General features: G+C 38.8%; 1 protein-coding gene across 2 annotated transcripts in view; it reads right to left on the bottom strand.

Annotated features, from left to right (window-relative positions):
• Window positions 1-3,064, bottom strand: part of LOC6041307 (short neuropeptide F) — a 65,082-nt gene extending 62,018 nt beyond the window's left edge. Inside the window, exons 1-2 of one of the 2 annotated variants that reach the window (XM_038255138.1) lie at window positions 2,684-3,064; window positions 2,560-2,612 (exon numbers count right to left, since the gene is read on the bottom strand). The gene's annotated coding sequence lies outside the window, so the exon portion shown is untranslated. The remainder of the gene's footprint in view (window positions 1-2,559; window positions 2,613-2,683) is intronic. The other variant, XM_038255137.1, reaches the window with a different exon arrangement.
• Window positions 3,065-19,866: the final 16,802 nt, after the last annotated feature.

Raw genomic sequence — 19,866 nt, 5'->3', positions numbered from 1 at the left:
TGTATTTCGATCCGGGCGGTTTCGCGTTTTCGCATTTTAGTTGGTTTTATCTTTCCACAGCCGGCTGTCTAAGATTAAATCATTTATGCTAAACTCAACACCAAATAACCGGGAATAGTCTCATCCGCATACTCCGACTGTTTGCCTTGAGAATGCATAATACATCACACCATTAAACAAAATTTATTGATTATTGGGTCGCATCATCATCCTCTATGTTGAATCCTGGCCATTACCCTTACCCACTAACAAAATCCCAAGTAGAAGTAGTTTTCCGGCACACGCGGGGTGTGGATATCGTATAGAACCCACCCTTGGTAGCAGCCTGTGCTAACTAACTTTCCCGTCCCATTCCCTCGAGATCTACAAACTGACATGGCGGGCGCCGTTGGTGGCCAACGACTGTTTCCTATTCGCACCGGCTCTAGTTTTGATGATCGTGATGTTTTATCTTTTCAGCGCATTCATGCATGCTGTTGATAAGGGAAACATCATTTGATCGTTGAAGCGTGTGACCGGTTGTGCTGATGGGATATTATGGTCCTGTTCAGCAACGGAGAAGGACAACCATGGGTGGTCTCTCATGCTCATGCTCATGCTCATGCTTTAATTAAGAGAAATGTTGATAAATAGCATTATTTAAATCTTTTCAAAGTGTCATGATTTTCTCAATGAACATGATTGTGAATCGTAAAACGGAGTGCATTTTCTGACTTTTTGGACAATTTTCCACTACGTAAAAGTATATTAAATTTGAAAATAATAAATATAATGTATTTTTGATACATAATTTAAAAAAAAACTCTAGATTTATATGCATTTTCAGTAGAACAAATTTCATATAAAATGTGAAAACTTTTGCTTCGTGTTTCGAATACTGTTTAAAATGCAATATTTAGTTTTAGTTTTAGCAAATTTCAAGCAAAATTCTGACTTTTTAACGATTTTATCTAAAATTTATATGTATTTTGTTTAAAAGCTTATAAGCTTAGTCAACTAAATACTAACATTAATGTTTTTTCTTAAAAACTATATCAGCAACAAGAAAAATTATGACTATCAAAGTCAATCCGGAATTCAAACTAAGAATTTTTAACGTAACTATTTTTTTAAACGCTAATTAAAAAACTATTTTTCAAAAATGGTGCGTGGACTTTGTGTGGCCTACCCCAGTACATGTTTTAAACATAATAATCTTGAGAAAACCTTACCAGCTAGGAAATTTTCCAAAAATAAATTGAAATCCTAATGTCACCCCGATTTACGGCATCTTTAGAACCACAAGCCCAACAAAATCAGGCCAGGGCTCATTTTAAAGAAAAATGGGTGTAGAATTGATTGACGTCGTCCATTATCCAATTAAAATTTTTCAGTGTATGTACGCTAGGGCGACAAAAAATGGAATTATTAGAAAATGAGAACGAGATTTTTTCAGCATAGTTTTCATAAGATGTCTCTTACACAACCGTTGAAACAAAAGTTTGTTTCATTGAGAAGAACCTGAGAAATGTCTAAATCCGTAATAAATCACACCCAATCTCACCCTAATTTTTGTTACCTCAACTTTAAATGACAGGATTTGTTTTATGAATGTGGCTTTTTTTTCTAATTACATATCTGGAGTTTTTTTTGAAAAGGTCCAATAAACCAAATTTCCAGTTTTTGCTTTTTTAATGTCGCCTAGAGTCAGGGGTATTAAAAAACACTCAATAAGCAAAAACTGAAAATTTGGTTTATTGGACCTTTTCAAACTCCAGAAATTACGATAATTTCCATTTTTGCGGATTGATCTTTATCTTTGTAGCCACTCTACTCGTGTGAAGGTTTTTTTTTCTCCACTTAAAATCAATATTCAACACTGCTTTTTCATTCCGTCAAAACGATTAAAAAACAGAAAATAAAACTGTGAATCACACGTTTCCAATAAATCTATATTTTTTGTCAGTTGGCCATTAATTACTAGACCAGACCAGCTGGTGGGACGTGGTTCGCGGTCAATGCCACCGTCGTCGCAACACCCAGCGGAAACTATTACTGGCTGGCCGTTGCCGTCGGTCGGACACGTTTCGGGCACGGGAGACGTGAGTTCCTTCCGAGTGGGACGCCGTTAGTTGCCCACCACTTGGCGCCCGAGAACAGAACAAACCCATTAGCTCTCGGGCTGACAATTTGAATATTTTAATTGCGATCCACATGTGGTGCTAATGCTTTTCCGATTTCTACTCATCTTTACATGAACAACTGGCCAGAGCCAGGGCTGACTATGTTGGCCAGCATGTGGAATGTACGTGGGACAATCACACATCTAGAGCACACCACACCGTAATAGTTTCCGTTTTCCGCAAAACCTGCTTTCAACATTCTTCACTGGGTAAAATTGTTGTGGTGACGGTTATCGGGGAGTAAAGAGTATAAAAAAGTTTTTCACTGTCCCTTAGGCACGATAAACAGCGAGTTGAATTTGGGAACATGGAGCCTTTTAATTATTAACAAACTTCCTGGTCTGCTGTCCAGTAGTAACAAGAGAGAAATGGACATGATTTAAATTTGTTGTTCTACCTTTCATCAGGCACAGCTCATTAAAGCATTTCACGAACGTTTTTCTCTAAAAACTTGAAGCACAAGAAAATCTTGAAAACATGCCAATTTGCTATCCACAATAAAAACTTAAAAAACCACTTGCCTTTCTTCTATGTTTTCTCCGTTTTTCTTTCAACACAAAGCACCAAATAAATATCACACCACTTTACACAAAACACTGAACCGAACTGAACAGAACAGGACCAAACTCCCCCTTCTGGGCAGTTCTGAATGGCAACTGTTGCTTGTGTTGCCTTTATAGAGTCCGATTTGGGCCCAAGGCGGGATCACTTTTCCCACCTCCACCAGCCAAGCACAGTTTAGAACCAGAGCTTTTCCGCACACACAGGTTGATGCTCAGTTGTTTCTCTTTCGGTTGGCACGAGCTTTATGTCATTAGCAGCATTGGAACACGCCGTATTTATAAAGCAACGCGCCGAAAAAGGAGCACCTTTTTCTTCGGTTTACACACGGTGCCTCTGTGCGCTGCTGCTGCCTGCTACTGACTGGCGCGCGAGTTTTCCTCGGTTGATGATGACGATTCGTCACAATCATCGATGACTGAAGTACGAGGTTGCTTGCTACACTCTGTTGCTTCTCTGAGAACAACAGTCGGCAACTGTTGCATATCTTTTCATTAGGATACGCCGGGCTTGATTCAACAGATGATATCGTCACAGAAGCTGCAGAATAATCATGATATTATAGGAGTATTTATGTTTTCAACCAGGCTGCCTGGGAACTTGTTCCGTTCATACAAAAAAATATTGGGGTTGAACTTGAAACAATCTTTTTCACAGAGAATCGAAAATCTAAATTTGCTTATTTGATACGTACGAATTGATTAGCTATATCCAGAACACAAATGGCATCGAAGGTCAATGATTATTTCTGTGGAATTGAAACAAATCAGCGCATAGTTTAACACTTCACATTTCTTATCGAACAATAGCTGTAACAAATGTGTAAATCTAGGGTTAAAAAATAAGCATGCAATGTATGAATTGAGACGATAAAGCGAGATTTTAAATAATTCTTTGTATAAATTATAATAAAAAACGTTACTTAATCTACCCTTCCTCATATTTATTAAACATTTTTGCCTTTCTTAAGGTATAGGTTTTACTTTATGGCTGGACGTCATGTTGATCCTCGTAAATAAGACGATTCAGCATGAATTATATTCCGAAAACTCGCTAAAAATTAACACTGCATTGATTTTTGACGCTCTATCGATTCATCTTGACAGAACTCGTCTATTTCCAACCCTCGAATTTTGAGAAAATAAATTCCGTGGAGGTCGAGTGATGTTCGTATGTGGTAAAATTTTGCAAAATTTTGTGTCGCGCCGTTCTCAGCTCCCATAAATCCGATTCGATTCTTCTAAATGCAGATGAAAGCTAGTGTGCTGAACCTGGGCGAGTTGCCGCTCAAATTTCGAAATATCCATCTGTTTTCAGATGTGGCCAGACTTTTCAACAAAATATACAGTTTTCAAATGAAAATATGCTTTTAATTTTCATATCTTTTATTTATCTCAAAAATTGCATTTTTCAAGCTCTACAACCTCCCAAATTTTCATCCAGGTTCAAAATATGGTTCTGGAGTTAGAGCCGTTTGATTAACCTACCATACACACAAAAAATATTACGGTAATGACAAAAGTAACTTACTTTTGAATTAAAAAGTTGTTAAAATTTGCTACATTAAAAGTTTTTACTGCTACAGTTTTTGAAAATCTCATTGCTCACTGATTTAAAAGTTTTTACTTTTAATTCGACTGTAAAATTTCTTTCATTTTGACGATCTCGTGTAACCGTGTACGCCTAAGTCGCAAATGAGCAATTCCATGCCAAATAGAGAATCGGTTGTACCCGACCCTCTCCAATTTCAATGAAACTTTGTAGACATGTTATCATTCGCTTATATAAGCCATTTTTGTGTATATGGAGCCAGTTCCACACGATAATGACATTTGAGAAGGGCGTAAGTGTTTTAAATATTTTTGTAATTCGGAATTTAAATATTTCTGTATCTCGAAGCCGTTGCATCGTATCAAAAAGTGGTCAAAGACAAACTTGTAGGAAATTTGACGGGCTTCTCGATAAAAATACACTGAAAGAAAAAAACACTAAGCTTTTATGAGTTTTTTTTTTATTTTTAAGCATAAAAGTCAAATTTGAGGGGGAGCCCACGATTTTTTTTCGTTCAAAATTTTTGTGAAGATAGCCTAAGATGTTACCAAAAGACTCACGAAAAATGCAGGATGGAGCAACTCACCTAAAAAAATACAAAAATCATTTACTGAAACTGTTTTTTCGAAAAGTGCTCTAAACGTCAAAATTTTCAAAAACCGAATACGGGAATCGATTTTCCAGACAATTTTACATAAAAGTCTCCATATTGACTACTGTCCTAAGTCCAATTCTTGTGAAGTTACAGCGGTTTTAAAAATAAAAATGTTGGAAAAATAGCTTTTTTGATGGTTTTTGGCAATTTCTATATGACACACTTGATTTTTCAGTCTCGTAAATATTTTTACCGGAAAGCTCGTCCAATTTCCCATAAGTTTGTCTTTGACCACATTTCAATTGGATGTATGGGCTTACAGATATAAGCTAATTTACTGTCCAGGTTACTATAATACACTGAAAAAATATGATGGTTTCAGTTATGAGCAATGTAATTAGCTTATATCTGTAAGCCCATACATCCAATTGAAATGTGGTCAAAGACAAACTTATGGGAAATTGGACGAGCTTTCCGGTAAAAATATTTACGAGACTGAAAAATCAAGTGTGTCATATAGAAATTGCCAAAAACCATCAAAAAAGCTATTTTCTCAACATTTTTATTTTTAAAACCGCTGTAACTTCACAAGAATTGGACTTAGGACAGTAGTCAATATGGAGACTTTTATGTAAAATTGTCTGGAAAATCGATTCCCGTATTCGGTTTTTGAAAATTTTGACGTTTAGAGCACTTTTCGAAAAAACAGTTTCAGTAAATGATTTTTGTATTTTTTTAGGTGAGTTGCTCCATCCTGCATTTTTCGTGAGTCTTTTGGTAACATCTTAGGTTATCTTCACAAAAATTTTGAACGAAAAAAAATCGTGGGCTCCCCCTCAAATTTGACTTTTATGCTTAAAAATCAAAAAAAACTCATAAAAGTTGAGTGTTTTTTTCTTTCAGTGTATTTTTATCGAAAAGCCCGTCAAATTTCCTACAAGTTTGTCTTTGACTACTTTTTGATACGATGCAACGGCTTCGAGATACATAAATATTTAAATTCCGAATTACAAAAATATTTAAAACACTTACGCCCTTCTCAAATGTCATTATCGTGTGGAACTGGCTCCATATACACAAAAATGGCTTATATAAGCAAACATGTCTACATGTCTACAAAGTTTCATTGAAATCGGAGAGGGTCGAGAAAAAAGTACCTGAAAAATTCCTGTTTTGGGCTGGAATTGCTCAAATGTAAACAAACACTTTGGTGGGTCCGGTGGTGCTGGTGAGTCTAGGACACAAAACAAAGCCGACCGCGGCAGCAGCGGAAACCTTCGTGAGCCAAACAGCAGCAGCGGAACGTCTTCGAAGGAGGGTGGTGCAGGAGCGGGACGAGGTCGAGTGCTCGAAAAGGACAAGGCCAGCTTCCTGCAGGAACTGCAGCTGTTCCACGGCCGGAATGCGTAAGAAGGAAGCTTGGGTGTTTTGTGGGGTTTGTGATTGATTTTGTTTGTTTTTGTAGGATGAGAGGTAGGAATGTGGATTCGCACCGGTTGTATTTGGTGGTGGTGGCCCGGGATGGTGGTTGAAGGTCAATTCCACAAGGACTGGGGCGAGATCATCGAGGAGATGGTGCTGCCGAAGCGTTGCGTAAACAACGAGATTGCATTGAAGAAGATTAACTTCCGGTTTTTGGACAAGTACGCGAAAGTTTATTTTCACGATGGGCCTCCGACGAAGAGGAGGACGACGAAAAGCTCTATAATCGGAGGTGGTTAGCGCAGATGTTGCACTCGGTGCCGGCGGTTTACAGCACCGGTGAGTTTTGCGAATGTGTGCAGTGGCTAGCCAACTTCACTTACTTTCCATCTCTTTTAGCAACTTCCCGCCCACAAACACTCACGTCACGACGGTGCAGCTTCAGCCGAATGAATCTGGACAGTGAGCCAAAAAAAATCTGTGTCATTCTCGAAGTAGGATTACATGCTCAAAATCGAACTCCGTTCCGAGGGCCTCATCAACTCCATGTTCCGGATGCGCTTCCAGGATCGGGAACTCCCCGTTCAGGCACTTCACTTTCCAGCCGGGAAACGTCGACCACCCTTCCCGAATCAATGGCCAACTCCTCCAAGACTGTCCTGATTGAGGCCGGAAACGTGACCATCGTGTTACACTTCTGTCGCGCGTCGAAGCCTCCATCCGGAACCGTCCAGCCTGGGGTATTCGGAAGTGACCGGTGGTGTACCGTATGAAGCAGAAGCTAGTGGAGAAGCGTTTTATACAAAAAATAGTGTTTATATAACATACTGTTTATATTTTTTTTAAGTAAATGTAAAAAACCAAGCACATTTTTCTGAAATTGTGTATTTTTGCCATAAAAGGTTTCTTTTCCAATTAAAAGTTAAATACTTTTACCAATACAACGATTTTGTTCCATAAATGCATGGTAGTATCAAAAACTTTCCAACTTTTAAATTGAAAAGTTTGAACTTTCACCAACGCGAACTTTTAATCCAACGAACGATCTTTTTAAATTTAGAGTAATTTTTCTTTGTGTGTATGAAAAAAATCCCTAAAAAAAGGTAAAAGCCCTGGTGACCTTCGCCAACATTTTGCGTTTCTAATTGTATCCGAAATGTCTTTCTACATTCATAGTACAGACCTGGGTGCTGAATAGACAGAATGCGTAACGTGATTTTCGATTGCTCCCCACCGCTCCCCATTAATACATCTGCACCTGGGACGGGACGGCTGGATAGAGTCTTCTTATTGAGTGTTTACGTTTGTATTCTTCTTCTGTTTTTTGCAAGAAAATTCGTGTTCGAAAACAAATATCAAGCAATCTGTGATTCAGATAGCTTGACAATTCAAATTTTCTTGATGATGTTTTTCAACTCAGTGCTCAAGCACGCGGATGACTTTTCTTTGGTTGAAATGTTGTTTAGTTTTTCCTCGCAGATTTTTTGAATTTGGCTGTTAAAATTTGCGGTTAGACGTGGGTGGAGAATCCTAAGTTTATGTTCCATTATTTTACGGTGGATCCGTTCATAAGGAGCTGCCGGATACAAATCACTAGAAATGGTTGGCAAATCAAAGATGACTCGAGGTAAATGATAAGATACGCTCACGACGAGTCAAAAAATGTTCACTTCTTCAACTTTTAATGTGTTTTTTGTATGAATGGTTTTAAATTATCATTTGGATTTGAAAAATGCAATATGATTTAAATGCGTTTTCTTACTTCAATCTAAAAATCCTAAAAGCCTGCAAGTCTTTTTTAAATGGGACGCAAAGAAAGTAAATAAATCTTTCCCAGTTCCCCAAAGAGGAGCACACTTGAAGAGCATCGGGGCCGACATTTACAAAGCGAATTCAGCGGCAATTTTTACTCAACTATTGTTGTTAGTGCGAAAGTTAACATTCCATAGGTCGCACGACCTAAGGCGTCAGAATCGAAAGAAATGACTGGCAAAAATTCAAATTTGTAGCAATTCGTTCACTTCAAAGAGCAAAAGTTTGTTTTTCAATTTGTGGAAACGTGTTGAAATGAAAAAGTGCGAAAAAATCAAATAGGCTAAACTGCGGCCATTTTTTTGTTTGCTTTATAAATTCAGTTCTACGATGTTGTTCGGTCACGCCACATTTTAATTTCACGGGAAGCACGGGTTTAATATTGTTCAATCTAGATGACATTTTTATGTAACGCGCAAAAAAATAACAATAAAATGGGCAAAAGAATCGTCAGTTCATGAAATGTATAATAATTGTTTTTTTTTTTAAATAAAAGGCTGATAAGTCAACATTCGGTGTACGATACAAATAAATGCCTTTCAATTGAAAATATTTTAATCAGTCTATTAATGCAATCTACAATTATTATCCGCGCACCACCAAACCGAAGTGCGCATCTCTTCTGTTGCGCAAAAAATCTGTTGCGCCTTACAACAATTGAGTGGTTTGCCGTAAGCGTGTACATCAGCCCGTGGCGCAACAGGCTTTGACAGGTTGCGCTCGTATTTTGATTTTTGTCTGCCTTCACAATATTTGTGAAATTGATTTGAAATTGTTTTATTTTTTTCAACTCAAATTACAATACTTCTCATTTTCTCCTCATAAGAAAGGGCTGGTTTAGGTTGACAGAAGCGGCCATGTTGAAAGTGGTTTAGTTTGACAATAGGTTTTTTTCTCTTTGTTTATCCCATCCCAGATCTGCACTACAACTGTAAACATAAACAAAGTGGCAGGCTATGTTCAAGCTCAAGCGTGTCATATATTTTGCTGCTGAAATTACTTGTTTTGATTTTTTTTAAATCTGCTCATGTTTAAATTTTTGTTGAAAAATTAAAGGCTTCGCACTTTTTTTGTTCGTATTCTGATCGATGGGCGGCCAAAAAAGGCCTTATTGATTTCAACGTGACGAAATATTGCGTCAGAAGTGGGTGGAATTTTGTGAATCAGAAGAACAACCGAATCGAAGTTCCGAGATTGTGTATCTTTGGAGCGCAGTGATAATGTTGGAGTAAGATTATTCAATATTATTTGGCATGTGCCATTCATAGTTATTGATAATTCGTCGCTAACATTTCAAAGAGCGTCATAAACGTACACACAAAAAAATATTTCCGAATGTTACATCTTTTATGATGTAACACTTTTGCACGTCATTAAACATTTAAATTTAAATGCAATTTGATGTAAATTTGCAGCAAATTGGGTACTAAAGCCCTATGTCAATTTTTGTGTACAACGGTAAAAAACAGGATTAAATACCATTTCTGATCACTTTTTTTCATTTTATCGCAAATTTTTTTTTTGACTAAACAACATTTTTTTCGATTGATCAACTATGGTCCCCTTGGAACGAGCTGTCATGTAGGAGCTTTTCTGTCAAGAAGGATCGCGAGGATTATTTTTCAAAATTGATTTAAAAATCCATTTTAAACTCTTTTAGGTCATACAAAGGGTCATTGTACTCAGAAAAATAAGCTTTATCGCTGTAAACAATAATATCAGCAATCTAAGCTTCATTTTAGGACCCAATTATACGTAAAAACATGATTTTACGTGTGATTCAACCGTTTACGTCGAATCTCAAGTTTACATGAACTGAGTTCACATGTGATTCATTTTTTCCGTGTCGAGTAAATTCACATATTTTTTTTCTGTGTAAGTATTGCGTGAGACTTAGAGCTTATTAAAATGTTACCGAAAAATTTACCCAATCTCGATTTCTACCCTCTTTGTTTACTTCGAATACCTCAAAAGCTCGACGCCACCGACAAAATAAATTATAGATCGATTACAATACTTGCCACTTCTTGGTATCATTTTGCGAACAGTAAATTGGTTCCGCTTTGACAGTTCTAAATTGAGGCCGCTTTGCGAACCACTATCCTGCACCCAGGTACAGACCATGAGTGAGCATCTGAAACAAATTTGACATCTATCGGCAATCCCGATCAAGTTTTAGAACGATTTACTTTTTGCCTTTCTTACTCAAGAAAGGTATAGGTTTTACTTTATGGCTGGACATTATATTCATCTCCGTAAATAAGACGATACAGCATGAATTTAAACCGGAAAAATCGCTAAAACATCATACTGCATCGACTTTCGACGCTTCGTCGGCAAGTTGTCAAGTTGAGCTTCGAATACTGGCTAAATGATTTTACACTAGGGGTTGGACAGAATTAATACTTTTATTATTCGTTAATCTATTGACGGCGGTTTTGATATTTTCGTTAATACTTTAACCATCAGTTAAGCTGACGTTCCCACCGTGTAGTGTTGAACCTCGGGCAAATTTGACAGCTTTGATTTTTAAAAACATAAACAGGTGTTTTTTCGTTTTTTTTAGTTGATCATTTTTACTTTAAAAAGTATTTAAAGTGTTTTAAAAGGTAAAGAAACAAAGCTAAGCCATAAATTAGTAACGCCGCACCGACTCGTGTGAGCTGTTGCCGATCAAGTGCATTCAGAATGTGCCGTTGATTTCATGAGGGACCGAGCTTTAACTTTGCATCTGGTACATCAAACTGCTTGGTATCGATTACTCGATCTTTGCCCTGTCCAATCTGTGCAAGTAAAACAGGACCAGGTCGAGGTCGAGAGCATGCTGCTCTTTATGCAAAACTGCCGTCAGCAGCGCGATGCAGGGGGAAACCGATATGAAGCTGGAGGGCGCTAAGATGACCGAGTATATCACGCACCGAGGAGAACATCAACAGCGACTTTTACTTATACAACACGGCCAGCAAAACGTGGTTTCTGATCTGCCCGGACACGGCCCAGGTTGGCGCACCACCAGATTTTAATCGACGTGGACAAGCAGACGATCAACGCGTTTGGCGGTTGGATCTTGGAACCGAAGTAAGCTCTAGTTTGTAAAGGTGTCGCGAAGTTACAACGTATCTTCCTCCTTCCTTCGCAGAAACGAGAAGATGACTTCCAGCTGGAAAAATCCTACCAGTGGCAACATGCTGAGCTAGAGATTGTTCAGACGGACCCGCTAGCGGCCATCCAGCATCTGTGAACCAAAATATACGCCCCACAATGAACCGGTCCAGTTCATAAAGTTCTATAAGCTAGCCTCGTTCTTGTTCAAATCGAACGCCTCGGCGGACATCGGATCGGATCACAATAGCCTGTTGGCGTGTAAATCAGCGGTGGCGGAGACGGTCAATATAACCCAACGGAGACAACGCCAAATGATGCACAGATCGCAAAAAGCGACCGCCGGCTCTTCCAATCAGCTTTCAGGGCAGCGAGTGTTCGCAGATGGCCAGGGCCATATCCTCGACCTCGACCGCAAGCGTACCTACGTCTCCAAACTGCTCTTCCCCCGCAAAGTTGATTTTTTCAAGCCGTTTTTGTCGCTTTCGAATAAACTACTTAAAAACACTCCTACTTCCACGCCTGCTTCCCCTCCCCGTCAAATAAAATAAACTATATCTGTTTCCTGTTCCTAGCCCATCTATTTTGTAATCTCAGCAGAACTTTATTGTTGTGGGTTAAAAGCTTTATCCGAGTACACTTCTGAAAATATCCGCCATCAATGCCTTTTCTGTTGCCATGACGGAAACGGTGCTGATGTTTGCATTTAAGTTGGTCGTCGACTATGGTCGTACAAGCACCCGCGGTGCTTCGTGAAGCTGGACCTGGCGTTCAACGCTTCCGGAGGAGAAGCTCCGATCCGACGGGTTTAGTTGAAGGGGTGTGTGCTGGTGGAATCACGGGAAAAAGACGCATTCAGAGGAGTTCATCGAAAGGTTGACTACGGTCCACCTGAATCCGGTTGATAAAGCTACGATTATGGAACTACCAGTTCGGTAGCAAGAACCAGTAGTTTAGACAGAACCACCGGATGCATCATCCTGTCAGTTGTGGTTATCCTCGCCGGATTGAGCAGCTAAAATACGCCAGCAGAAAAACCTTTTCTTAGCATCGTTTTCACCTCTCATGTTGTATTTTTTACCGTGGCAAAGAGAAGCCGGTCACCTTGGTGGTCACTCATATCGCCAATTCGATGAGGTTTTTTCTGTATCCTCAAAATCAAACCATCCACATTAACGACCCCGGGTCTTTTGTGGTCTCTATTGCAAGTTACTGCTCGAACCTAGGAGTCCGAAGGCTTGAATGGGAGAGCACCCAAACCTCTTTTACTCCAAGGAACCTTCCACCCCAGTGTTTGAACTGACGACCTTTGGATTGCGAGTCCAACTGCCGCCAGCGATTCCACCGGAGTAGGCTTGGTTTGGTGTGTTGTTTGTACTTATGGCATGGAGACAACTCCTACACCTGGAATGACTTAACGGCCTAACAACCAAGGCCGGGACCGACATTTTACTTCCTCATCCGATGGAAGGTTGCAGCAGATGGGAATCGAACCCAGAATCATCCGCTTACAAAGCGGACAGCGTAACCATTCGGCCACGCACTGCCACACTTCTGTATCCTGAAAATTGCGAATGAAAATGGTATTTCTCGGTTTGTTTGGAAATATTTGTTTTGATTTTAAATGACATTTCAACTGGGCAAGGTTCTTAACTCATGGTGGGATTTCGTCAATATATTAACGAAATGTCGATACGCTGACCAATTATTTTAATCTATTTTAATGTACTAATAGTGTATTAACCTATCTGTCCAGCCCCTAGATTTTACATCAATAAGCCTCAATACGTCGTCGTGATCGTGCTTTCTTGTTGCAATTTTGGTTTAAATTGAGTTAAAATCGCCAAGTGTGTGCCTCACCTTTTGACTATCGCAGATTAAATAAAACTATTTTAATCTTGGGATATTTAACAAGGACCGTCAAAACCCCCTGCATTGTTGTCACTCATTAAAAGAAAGTAGCGATCTGATCGTACTATTTTGTCACATCCTGCAAGTGCGACAACTGGTCAAAAGGAACTTAGCCGTAGAATGGGTTGCCACATGTAAATGCCCGATTACTGTTGATTGTAGCTCGGGAATTTGGACGCTAACTTCAATCAAATTGTGGGACAATGCACAGAATGGACCATGGACCAGTCGCACGAAACGTCTTTGTAATTGTTATTGTAAAACGCGTTTCTCGAAACATCAAAAAGTGTACATTTTGTCGCACGTCATGATGTGCGACAAGATGGTACGATCATGTCAAAGTCATTTACATCAGCCCAGTTGTTTTAAAACAATTAGTGTTCAAAATATGACGATTTTCTTTGTGAAAAAAAACTTGCTTCTAATCTAGTCTTAACATTACGACATTAACATAACATTAACTTTGATTTTTTTTGCAGCGATCTAAGTGAATACAAAAAAAACTTTTTTCGATTATCATTCCAGACCAATAACTTAAAACCCCTACGCCAGGCGTGCCCAACCTCCGGCCCGCGGGCCGGATGCAGCCCGTGAAGCCATTTCATCCGGCCCGCGGGGGGCCCTGAAATTGGTTCAAGAGCTTGCCTTTGAGACCATTCATGAAAATTATTATTTTTAATTAATGCAATGAAATTGATACATTGATTGATTGATTCTACTTGAAATAATTTTTTTATGATTTCAAAAATATTTTAAAAGTTTCTTAAAATTTTGCATTATTGGCATTCAGAATTAATGGAAAGCTTTGGTTAAAATATTTATCTAAAAATTAAGACATTGCAAGTTCAAATCTATATTTTCAATGTTCCAGAATTTGTGTACATGTGTGCTTATACAAAAATTACAGTTTTTTATCATTTCAAAAATAAAAAAAATATGAATCGTTTAAAATAATAAGAATTAGGGGAACTATACCCTTTCTCAGCCTATTTCTAGTATCGGCCTATCAGCACTTTGATCATGAATTACAGCTTTCATAAAGTGTTTTTGACGGTTCCAAAGCAATAAATAGCTCAAACAAAAGTGAGCAAGCAACTCTCCATTGTTGATACATCTGAAAATGTTGATTTTATAGCGGAAAACGGCAAAAGTGATGAGAATTGGTCGAACGGCTTAGAGTGATTAAAATGGGGATATTTCCCCTAGAAGAAGAACCACCAACTCACCGATTCCTTCCAGCAGCTGACGAAGCGGACGACCAGCGGACCAGACGGTTGGCTCAGCAGCCACACAAACGAGTTGTTTTATTCTTTTATTTGAAAGATTCTACGCGCCTGGATCAATTGAAGACACAACGTAGGGAATTCCAAGTCAGCCCCTGGCTGAACATTATACTTAAGTGTTCTTTGTCACTTTTTATGTTGAGAATAAAAATTGAGAATATTTAAAAATGCCTTCACACTTTTTTCTGCATTTTTGCAGTTTTCATGTATTTTTTTAATTACGTCATGAAAAATTATAATTAAAAAATGGTCCAGCCCGCCACCGCTTTCGTTAAACCAAATTTGGCCCGCAGGGCCAAAAGGTTGGGCACCCCTGCCCTAGGCCAATGAACTCCCTCTGGATCTAGCTTAAATTTGCACACAGAATCGAGCACAACCCTATAGAGTTATCTACGTGCGCATGTATTGCGTGTACGTACACGAAAAAGATTGAGGTTAAATTTTGTCCGGCCAGCAAAATCAAATGGTGCGCTAGTGTGTGTACGTGAAACGTCATAAAGCTCTATTGAGTTTTACGCCGTGACGTCATTTGACAGCTAGTGTGCACCGTTCACATGGTCCATGTAAATAGTGCACTTCTTTCTAACCTCCAAAACGAGTCGGCGTAAAACCTAATTGTATAATTTAAAAAAAAAGTGTTATGAGTGCCTATGGGATATTTAGGCAAACATAGGAGTGAGCCAGTTTTATCCAAAATCAATCAAAATATTGAAAACCAGTTGTCCCTATTCACCCCAATTATCCAGATTTAGTCGTCATTAATTTTACTTCAATATCATGAACACGTTATCAACCACGAAATAAGGGCACACATTTTCAATTCGGTCACGTCGCTCCCCGTCGCATACCGAGAGTTCAGTGTTCGGGGATTATCTACAGGTAGAGAAAGGTTATGTTGCCACAATGTTGCTGTGTGCTTATGCTTCCCTATCGAAAGGATGAGACACACTTGGAACATACAGTTCTGCAACAACACGGAGATGTCGTTTGATTACGATGATGATGATACACGGCCCCACGTGCTTTCGGTTGAAGGAGGCTTCATGCGCGCGCTATCGGAATCGTTGTTGGACGACGTGGGAAAACATGGAAAATTGAAAAGCGCGCCAATCGTTTGTTGCTTATCAGAGAGAGTAAATGTGTTGCAATGTCTTTTTGTCGTATCGTATCATCAATGTATCCGAAACACTTGAAAAGCAGAAGTGATGATTTTGTGATGTTTTAGTATTTGATTTCAATTTAATTACAGCACCGCACTGTTCAAACAATCTTCTGCTTCATTATTGTTTGATCGAGCTCATATCATTGGTTAAAAATAATACTGTTGACAAGGCCCTGAAGTAACCGGGACATTTAATTTGCTTTGTTTTGTGCTATGATGAGTTACATGGGAATATTGTAGTGCTAAGGAAACTCGATAAGCAAAAGTTTTTATTAATTATCTCTTCAGTAGAGAAATCTTTTTATATATATTCAATAAATATTTAGAATATTTATTTGGCCCTATTGAAATGTTAATTATGTTGAAAAAAAAAAAATCAAAATATTGTATTCAAAAAAATCGGAAATTTTCACGAATGTTTCATATTTTATTATTGAAATTATTACCATAAGTTGCTGAGATATCAACATTAGACAATAAAGCGTTGTTCGAGTGAGATAAAAAAAAACAATTTTGGGAGCGTTCTTTTATTACGTAACGCAATTGGGGGAGAGGGGGGGTCGGAGGCCATGATATGCTCCATACAAAAATTTTAAAATTTGTATGGAAATTTTGTTACGAGGGGAGTGGGGGAGAGGGTAAAAAAATCCGATTTTTTGCGTTACGTTATAAACGAACGCTCCCTTTCCTGTTTCTTTTTCTTTTATCCGCTGTGTGTATGTTTCTTAGACGAAATTGTTGGAAATTTTTCTGAACTTTTTGAAAAAAAAAATTACAAATGATCAATCATGGACAAAAAAAAAATAAAATCAAAAGACCGAAATTTTTTGGACAAAAATTAACTTTGAATTACTATATTTTGAAAACGGCGCAGTCAGTAGTTTCTTCGAAAAGCCAAAAAAAAACTTGCGAAATGCGAAAATCAGATCAGCTTAGGTCTTGTTTGCATTACTTTTGTACAGGACCTACACTGAAAATATGCCACACTTTTTATTCAAGTGCCCAAACACTTGAATGATTGAATAAAGTCACATCGTAAATCTAATTGGTTTGTGTTTCAACATCAATCCAAACCACTATCAAATGCAAGTGTTTGGGCGGTTGAATTTTTGGTATTTTTTAACATGTTATTTCCATTCGGGTGGCTCAAGCTTTTCAATTGTTTTTTGCGATTTTTGCGCGACTTTCATCGAAGGCTAGAAGCGAAGCAAGAACCAATAGCACAAAAAACACTCCCATCTTCAACTGGCCGGCCGGCGCAGTGGTAGCGTGCACAACTAGCAAGCGAGAACCTGTAAATCGCTTGTGCGTACTTTTTTTCAGCACCATTTAAAATTCAAGTGTTTGGCTATTGACATTATTTCATGGCAAATCACCGAAATTTCAAGTGTTTTGCGATTGATATTTGAGTGCTCTGTACAGCAGGGCCAGATCATGTGTAGAACATTTCGTTGAGCTGTGTAAGTTTTGCTCAGTGTAAATACAAAAAGTGGGACTCTATCTGTTTTCTATTCAGAGTTATGACAATTGGGTCCTAAAATGAAGCTTAGATTGCTGATATTATTGTTCACAGCGATAAAGCACAGACAAACAGACGTGACACTCGAGTTCCGAACCATCGTCCTACAAAACCCGAGCCAAAAACGGTTATTTCAAATGCAATTTAGCTTCGGCATCCACTCACCCGGCGCTGATGGCGTTGCTGTCGTGACAGCTCGCCCGCCTTTTCTTAGTATGCGTGATGTGTTTTTATTTTGGCAAAGTTGAGCGAGAGCACGTGCGAGGCAGCATATAAAAACAAAAATGTTGATGGGATTCTGGAGTTATTCGAGAACCCGGATACAGGGTGACAGATTATTGCGGGAAAGATTGGGACAGTATCGGCCAAGGCCAGATGAGCGGATTACTAGGGAGGACGTATCTTTTACCCCATTGTTAACCCGGTAATGCAAAACATCAAATGTGTCCACCATGTCGATGGAACCTGCTCAGCTGGTGTTGGACAAAGTCGGGACAAAGTACGTGCTTGAAGCATTGTTGAGGCGTTCCCGCGGGTGTCACAGCAAAGCCCTGCTTGGGCTCTTTCCGTTTATTGCCAATATTCTTCACTCATACCTCTTCCAGGTTGTGCAGATGATCGCGGAAAGCCGTGACATTTTTCCAGTGTCTGCCGGAAATCACATTGTCCGATTTTTCAGACCGCGAGAATTTTATCTCCAAGAAAATTGCAGTGGTAAAATCACGAATGGAAGCCTCCTCCCGGTGCACGGTGGCGGTTGCGGATTTAGATGCGATCCAATATTTTGTGGCCACCTCCAGCAATATCGTCTGCACGATAAGTGCCTCGATAAGAACAAATTTGTTTTGGAACAATTTGGTTAGGATTTTTCGTCCCAGATGCTGTTGGTTGGTCAAAAACAAAAACATCATTTCGATGGTGGCATTTGCTAGCACGAGGCTTTTTTGTCTCACACATATAGTGACAGGTACATGACAGTACGGTTCTAAGTATTCGCGATTAAAAGCTCAAAAATTCCGACAGATGGCGCAAAGCATCGAAGAATGACGATTCAAATTTTCGCTGTTCGGTTACATAGGAATGCAAACTTAAAATTGAATTTACAGCTCTTAGAATAACTTTTGAGAAAAAATTCAAGTAGGGGAAATATACCCATTTTAATCACACTAAGCCGTTCGACCAATTCTCATCACTTTTGCCGTTTTTCGCTATTAAATCAACATTTTCAGATGTATCAACAATGAAGAGTTGCTTGCTCACTTTTGTTTGAGCTATTTATTACTTTGAAACAGTCAAAAACACTTTATTTAAGCTGTAATTCATGATCAAAGTGCTGATAGGCCGATAATAGAAATAGGCTGAGAAAGGGTATAGTTCCCCTAGTACGAGTGTAAACTTTATGTCCTCTATAAATTAACGCAATAAAAAACATTTTGAAAAAAAAATAATTTCGAAAAAAAATATTCTTCAAATGATAGAGCATTAAAAGTTAACAAAGTATCAGCTCGAATATTTGCTCAAAAGTTGTTTTGAACGCTGGAATTTAACAAAACAGAATTCGCATACATAACCTCAAAGGGCAAAAAATTCAATCGACATCCTTCGCTTTGTTCTGTTACTCAAAACTAGATATCGCATGTCGTTTAGCTTATGAATGCCAATAGGGTATGTATAGGCTGTGTTTCGGCTGTTGCTCACCAGACAGCGCTGGCGTTACCGGAATTTGATGGATCTATTGAAGACGATGGATTTTGAAAACAATTTGTATGAAGAGTCTCGTCTGTTTGTCTGTGGATAAAGCTTATTTCTCTGAGTACAATGACCCTTTGTACGACCATAAAGAGCTTAAAATGGATTTTTAAATCAATTTTGAAAAATTAACCTCGCGGTCCTTCTTGACAGAAAAGCTTCTACTTGACAGGTCGTTCCAAGGGGACCATAGTTGATCCATCGAAAAAATGTTGTCTTGTCAAAAAAACATTTTGCATTAAAATGAAAAAAGTGATCAGAAATGGTTTTTAATCGTGTTTTTTACCGTTGTACCACTGACGAACTGACGTGCCACGAGCCAACCACTTTTGACCGCAGTTGTCTTCTTCTTGGCTGTTACGCTCCATACAACATTTTAAAAATTTGTTTTGAACTTTTGTTACAAAGGAGGGAGGAGGTCCAAAACCCCAATTGTTTTGCATTGCGTTTAAAAAAAACACTGCCTTAAAATAAAATATTTTTTAAATTTACATAGAGTTATCTACGTGCGCATGTATTGCGTGTAGGTACACGAAACAGATTGAGGTTAAATTTTGTACCCTTCAGCAAAACAAATGGCGCCATTTGTCATAAGCTAATTTTTAGCCGCATGAGACAATTAAGATTAATCACTCCTTTGGATGTTTGTGGAAATATTGGGTCTGTTTAATATAGCCGGAAACAGGTTCGTGGTCTAGCGCAAAAATGACTAGACAACCATTAGTCCATCCATCACCCAAAACAAAAGAAATGCCGCTATTTCTTAAGAAATTGGCCAAAATGGCCTTCATGGCTTTTATTAAACTTTTTGCCCCAGACGTACTTAAAACTAAATGGCGAACTTACTCACTATTTGGCGGTTCTAATCCTAGGTGTTGTAGTGTATGTCAGTGTAGGTGTGTATCCCTCGGCGCAATGCTTGGTTGACCATCCGGATGGTCCATTCCCGGCCTCGACCAGGTCTGGTCCGTACAGCATACCAGCTAGACATCACGCGGGACGACCAGGCAGCGCACTTGGCACGCCGCACACCCGCC

The sequence above is a fragment of the Culex quinquefasciatus genome, chromosome 2 (assembly GCF_015732765.1).
Source record: "Culex quinquefasciatus strain JHB chromosome 2, VPISU_Cqui_1.0_pri_paternal, whole genome shotgun sequence".
In the NCBI taxonomy this organism is placed as follows: Eukaryota; Metazoa; Arthropoda; class Insecta; order Diptera; family Culicidae; genus Culex; species Culex quinquefasciatus.
Note: the sequence above shows the minus strand (reverse complement) of the source record. Positions and strands in the feature narration are given on the sequence as shown.